Genomic DNA, 7,503 nt, shown 5'->3' with positions numbered 1-7,503 from the left:
GTTTTTCTTACCTTTCCTCAGTTCCTTTACCTATATCTTCATAATTAATTTGGTATTCTTCTGCCTTCCTATCTTTTTCAGATAGTCATCTATCTCTAAAATAATTCAGTAGTTACCTTTCCTTTATAATGTTTTTCTAGTCTCGTAAGTCTGAGTATAGCAGTTCAGATAAACACAGCTAACAAGGAAGTTGAAACCTTATGCAAAATGGAAATACAAATACTCATTGCCTGGAAAGGAATATCAAACAGTTTCAGCTTCTTTTACTATTTACTTTGCAGCAGAAATCATCAAAGCCCATCAAGGGCATTACAAGGGCAGGTTTGATGCTTTGAGAATATATGTACCACAATATGTATATGAACCTCTGTGATTCTGTGATTGTAAAATCAATAAAAACAAAACCACTAATGATGTTTTTCACTAATGTATTACTATGCAGCATTCATGGACTTTAGAAGAAAATAATTTCATGTAAATGAGATGGCTATAATAGCCAAAAGTACCTCAAAAATACAGATCAATTGTCAAATTATTTTTTCAAAATATATGGGATCATCAATTGGCATATTCCCAGTTGTCCAAAATCTGTTAAAATCAGACCGCCATCAGTCTTACTAAACCCAAGATACAATTTCCCAAATTCTGGAATTCAGCCCTCCCTCCGTACAGGTTTGCCCAGGCAAGCAGCTAAGCATGACATCACACACTCTCTGCCCCAAGCTGACCAATCCTCAGCCAATCTCTGAGCAACAGCAACCTTGGAAGACACACAACACTCCCCCTCCTCCATTTGCCCACACTTTCTTGATCTACCCTTAATTTTACTTGCTAAGCATGACATTTTAGGGTATAGAATATTCCTTTTATCAGTTTGGGTCACCTATGCACACTTCTTGCTTACCCTCAGTCTATTTGCTCAGGGGAGAGAGTGGTAAAAAAGAAAGCCTTGATGCTGTGCAAGCATTGTTCAAAAATGTGCTGCCAATGGCTTTAGGCACAAATCCAAAACACAGCACTATTTGGGCTGCTATGAAATAAATTAACTTTGTCCCAGTCAGACCAGTGTACCTACATTTCTCAAACTTATCTTTAAATTTTGGAATGTCAAATTATATTTACCTAATATACATCTTACCACTTTCTACTGGCAATTCACACTATCTATTATTCTGTGTTTATTTTTGTTCATTTCTGACATAAATTTCAATACCCAAATTATAAGTGAGCTGTGCTGTGTTTGTGAGAATTCTTGCTGTGACAAGGTGAAGAGTTTTTGTGAGCAAGAATTCAGAGAAAATGAAACAAAAATTGAGATTTTAGTTTTTCTTTTTCATAAAAATGAGGCTAAAGAGAAAAACAACTTCCTATTATTATGAAAAATATTCAAATTTATTTGAATACTTTGGACTACAATTCATTTGAATGAAATATTGAGAAGATCAGCAGTGAACTCACTTAAGAACATCTAATATCTATTTTTATGGCAGGAGACAAAATATATCAAACAAAAGCTAAAAGAGCTTCATTTGCCCTCCTGCTCTCTGTGGGCTCTGCAGAAAGATCAGTGGGATTAAACTGATGGCTACATTCTAAACTGTAATAAACCTGCTCATCCTAGCTTTGTAATTATTGGGGGTCACATTGGCTCAAATAACTTTTTCTATTAAGTTGTTTTGGTGCAGTTTTTGGTGATTCTCTGCTTGTTGTCACTAAGACAGAAGGTTTTTGTGCCATCTGCATGACTAATCCATTTCCATACATCAAAATCTCTTAATTCTGCTCTAGACTTCATGAGTCTGGAAATGCCAGTTTCCATCCTCTCAAAAGGCAATTAAATGAATTGGTATTAGTGCATGTCGCAATACTGATAAGAAGGGCAGACTTTGTAAGGTATTGTTTAAAACACCATATATTGGACCTATGAGGAGAGATAAAAATAGGATGGTGTAGACATTTTTATGCCTACTCAGGTGTCAGGGAACCCCAGGTTCTGCAGCATCAGATGCACCTCCTAGCAATGCAGATCATGCTATGCAGACACCATCCATGGGGAGGTTTGTGGGGTACATTGGTTTTTGCAGCTGTGATAAGATTTTCTTAACAGAAAACAATTTTGTCCATCAATTCTAGGGCTGAGCAAAAGGATGTTCTCATGTGAACAGCTTCTGCTTCATTTTAAGTCAAAGGCAAGAGTATGTATGTGACGTAATTGCCAATGTCCATAGGGTGCTGCCTCAGAGTCCTCCATTGTATTCACTGTTTGAGTGATCAGGTATTGGCCCTCTCCAGAGGCTCACGAGAGACCTTGCCACTCTCTGCACCTGCCTGAAAGGAGGCTGTATCCACGTGGGGATTGGTCTCTTCTCCCAGTCAACCAGTGATCAGTCAAGAGAACGCAGCCTCAAGCTGAGCCAGGGCAGGTTGAAGCTAGACGTTAGGAAGAATGACTTTCCAGAAAGAGTGATTAGACATTGGAATGGGCTGTCTAGGGAGCTGGTGAAGATATCATCCCCAGAGGTGTTTAAGGAAAGATTGAATGTGGCACTTGGTACCATGGTCTAGTTGGCAGCTTGGTGTTTCAAAGGTCTTTTCCAACCTAGATGATTACGTGATTCTGTAATTGATCATCCCCCAGGTATCTGTTGCCAGGCTCTTTTCAACCACTGGCTTTCCATTGTGCAAAAATTTAGAAAATGAAACAAGGGCGTGTTTGAGCCATGGTTGTTTCTGTTTGCCCATCTTGCCTTTATCTGCGTGAACACTTGAACCACACTCAAATGCACACATGCACAGAAGAAAACTTCCTACTGGTAAAAGGAAGGATACAAAATACTTCAGTTTGTGACCTTCTATGGCCATTTGGAAGACTTCAACTTGGCCTTGGAATTTGTACAAAGTCACAGGAAAGGAGAAAGTATACACTTGAACTGAAAAATTCATGAAACTTTCTGGTCTTTTCACCATTTCATGAAGTCAGAAAATTTCTGATACTTTATTTTATTTTATTTTATTTTTTTTTTTTAAACATAACTTCAGGATTTTGCCAGGAGGCTTTCATTGCAAAAACAGCTAATCTGATTGAGAGGAGACTGAGATGCAACCCTGCTTTTATGAATTATTTCCATAGAAAGAGCTAGTAAACATGTACTTTTTAGATGCCATATTTGCTTTAGACACTTTTTAAACAAATTAACTCTATCAAGGGTCCTGGAATATCTTCTGATAGATACTGAAATCATTGAGATTATAGTTTGTTAAATAGTTTAAAACAGTTTAAAATTCAAAGCAATCAAAAGGGGGCACTTTTGCTGCCAACCTGTCCCAAAATTGTATATCCTGTTGCCTCCCTGGTGCCATGGATTATTTTCATATCTTGTCACATAGTCCTTGTGAAGATAATGTACCCTTTTAAAGATATGTTAACATTTTATTTTATTTTATATCAATAGGATATGATAAAGTTTCCATAAAGCAGAGAAGCTAGAATGATCTCTGTTTCTTCAAATTGCAATGCAAATATTTTTTACTTTCACTTTTTTCTTTTTTATATTTTTTAAGTGACATAGAAACCATTAGCAGCAGCATTTCTCACAACAATAATGATGGTAGCAATAAATTGCATGTTACATCCTACCATTGTTATGAAACATCTCATTTCTTTGAAGTTAAAACATCCAAAATAAATATTTAAATTAATAGTGGTGGTTTGCCTTTGAAATTGCCATCCATATCTCCTATAAATTCATTAAATGGTACTTAATCAATCTTGCTCTATCCAACTATTTTCCTACTGGTTTTGATGGAAGGAATTAACCATATGCAAAGGATCATCATGTTTGCCTCTCATGCATATTTATTTTTTCATAGGATTCCTCCCTTGAAGATGCACATTTTTTTTCCATGGCTCCCCAGCCCTGCCCATGGCCCAGGGCCCCATTTCAGCTCCCTGGACCAATGACACTGCAGCAGAGCCTGTCCAGCTCCCCACAGCTCTGGCCTGCTTGGCCATAGTCCCTGCAAGTCCCACCTGGGGACTGTGTCCCAGCCCAGCCTTGGCCTGTACCCATCCCCACGGGCATATCTGATGCCTGGAGCTGGGACAGCCCCTGTTGCCTCCAGTTACTCTGCTGTTCCCAAGCTGTACTGGTGTTTCCTGAAGTGAGAAAGGATTTAGGAGACAGATTTGGTAAAACTCCTATGTCTCTCTATAGCTTTCCTGGAGCTCTGCAGAGAACTCTTTAAGAGGCAAAAAAAATAAATAAAAAGATAACTTCCCTCCACTGAATGAGCAATGGGTTCAGATCTGAAGAAAAGAGGATTTGCAGCAGCTCTGAAATTTTTACTAGCCCACTAGCTGTGGGGGCAATTCTGAATCCACAAAACCTTTGCAAATGTACTACCCATAAGAATCATATTTTATTCCCATTTCATTCCTTTCTACCTGCCTTCCTAATTATATGAGCTCAAACTTTTTTTAATTCTGCATTTTCATCAGTTAAGGTAAATAATGAGCTTTGCACTCTTGTTGATGAATGCTTCCTCCCATGTACTTCACTGGATGTTATACTGGGCATGGGAAGACAACAACAAGGGAAAAGATTCCTGCATTCAATGCAAAAACCATGCCTTATGAAGAGGTTTCTGGTGATGATGAAGAGTTTTTATGTAGCATCCATTTTGTCAACTAATTCAAGCTAAGCTACGAATTATCCAAGAATAGCAATTAACCTGAATCTTGACCTATCTGTGAAATGATTGTTGAAGATCCCTTAGGTAGACAAAGACAATTTTAGTCAAATGCAGTGGTGTCAGCCAAGCCAGGAATATTTTTGTAAGATGAGTTCTCTAATTTTCTTTTCCTGATCTCTAAAAGACAAACAAAAATAAGTCTGACACTAAGCCTGGCCAGATCAGAACACAATATATAGCTTTATTTACTCTCTGTCAGAATAAGTTTAGACTGCACAGAGTTGATTTATAATTTTCTGCTTGCAGTAAATACTGTTTATGATAGAAAATATAAATTTTTATCTCATATTATTAGAGATAAATAGATTTTGTGTATTAACTCCAGAGAGATAATGAATGTAAGAAATAAAGTATGGTGATACTTTATAATGCAGCAGGAAAAACCAAAACAGTGAAAAATAGGAAGGAATTCAAACTCCCCTGGCCTCAAGACAACAGATTAATAGCAGCAAGAATAATAACTATTCTAATGGAAGTGCAGGGTGGAGATTTTTTGGTCAAAATTAAAGGAGAAAGAAAGAGAAATGCATCACTATGCAAAAAAGCCCACTACTTAGGTGATATTTCAATAATTGATATCTTATTAAAAGAAAAAAAAATAGAAAATAATTTGAAATGTGATTATGAGATAAAATACCCAAAACTGAGCATATACTCTATATATGTCTAGCATGGGCAGCATTTAAATTAATACTTTATACAAGACCGAGAAGGAAAATTTTATCAGTGGTGTTACTTTTGTATGGAGATAAAATTTTTAAGTGGGTACCATGTATATCTGTTGAACTGGAGTTTCACCTGAAAGGCACAAGATCCAAGAAATGTTTATTTTTTGCACGTGCCATGTTGTTACAGGGGAAAATAGTCTAAAATGCCAAGAAAAACAGGAAACATTATATGAGTTTATTCTTTTATACTGCTTGAATATAGGAGACAGAATATATTCCATTACCATAACTTATTTGTTGTTTCCACTTTTTTATTAAACTAAAGTATGTATCCCTCTTTAATGCTACTTGGGATATAAACATCACATAGTGGAGAGATGGAATCAAATATTGTTGGTCATCTTGAGTCTCATATGGCAGATATGACCTAAACTGTGTTGTGGCATCTTGAGACGGGCTTCTCTGATCACTCCAGATGCCTGTATGTGGAACAATAGCTGAAACAAACCCAAAGACAAGGATTCATTCATATTCCAGACACACAAAGTCAATTTTGTTTAAATGGAAGAGTCTATCAGATACTTAGGTGAGCTACAGTTTTGTAGTAGTAAGAAATACAATATGAGACTCGGTTCCTCCACATGTAGTTATCAGTTCTTATTTGAAATACTCCACCTGATCTGACTTCCAGCTGGAATTTCTGAGAACTCAGCTCTCCAGTAAGCCTGAGCTCATATCTGCCATTCCTGGGTGCATATGCCCCTCCAAAAGTAATAGCCTTCTGCGTTGTCTCTGTCCTAGAATTCTATTCAACTCATGTGACATATATAAAAAACAAATCTGAGACTCTGTGACTGAACAATTTTTTCTCAATTTATTTAAGGGAATGGATTTTACAATAAAGAAGTTCTTGTTTCCTTTGCAGTTATTCCTCCCCCAGATGAACAGAAACCTCTTGTCTTTGAATCAATATGATTTCACTCTAAAGATCTATTTTTCACATCCAAAAAATGAATAATATTACAAAATAAGACTAATCTTAAAACCTGTCCCTGAAAAATTACACTAGTAAGATCCTTGTACAATTACATTTTCTCTTTCAGTACTGTTCACTTCCTCGTTTTAAAAGTCATTTATTATATACCCCTTTGCCCAGTTTGGATAATAGATTTTCACATGGAACCAAATGAAATACTTTGTTAAGTATGGCTAGATTATGCCAATTTATATTCCTGTTGCCTAGGAAATCAATAGTCCTTCTGAAAACTGTTTTCAAATTAGTCTATCACAATCTAAATTTCACACCTTAATTGTTAATCCTATTTGTGACTTTAGTTAACTTTTAAAGCATTTGCTGAACATTTTCAAACCACTGACAGCTGATTACAAATTGTGTGATTACACTGATCACTCTCCCATTCTGTTAAATAAACATATTTTGTTTGCTCTTCTCCATTTGTTTGATTCTGCTGGGATTATTCCATTAACATCATCATTTACTGTGAATAAAATGGACAAGGTAGGCAGGCAACTGCTATTTAGACAGCAGCGAAGTAAACATTATTTAATCTTCTGCTACATGCATTGACTGGTATACATCCTGTTCAACTATTTTAAGGTTATTACTGGAATAAAGCTAGCAACTAACTTGAGTTACTGTCCATTTCAATAAGTAGGAACTATAGAGGTCTCTTTGAAATTTTAATCCTGAAATAGTTGTTTACTTAAGGATTCAACAACACAGTGTGTGCTATACATTTCTTCTTGCACATACATGATTTCAAAATACAAGTCGACATAGTATATTGGTCTTCATAATTTTCAGGTTTATTTTCAGGCATATTCTTAAGTTCATATTCTTTACACACAGTAATCAATTTTATTTTGTATCTGTATCTAATTTCCCTATCTGTTTTCTTGAAGCTATTTCAAGAAACTACATTTAGGAAAAAGATAATTATCTTCAAAGATTCATAGAGGGTAAGGGTTTAGGATTTATAGGATCATTTTGTCAACCCTGTGATATATTTGGGACCATTAAATTTCATCTGGTGTTGATGTATGTTGAAAGTGAGCTGTGATG

Source organism: Molothrus ater, chromosome 2 (genome assembly GCF_012460135.2).
Source record: "Molothrus ater isolate BHLD 08-10-18 breed brown headed cowbird chromosome 2, BPBGC_Mater_1.1, whole genome shotgun sequence".
Taxonomy (NCBI): Eukaryota; Metazoa; Chordata; class Aves; order Passeriformes; family Icteridae; genus Molothrus; species Molothrus ater.
This window is presented reverse-complemented; position numbering follows the sequence as displayed.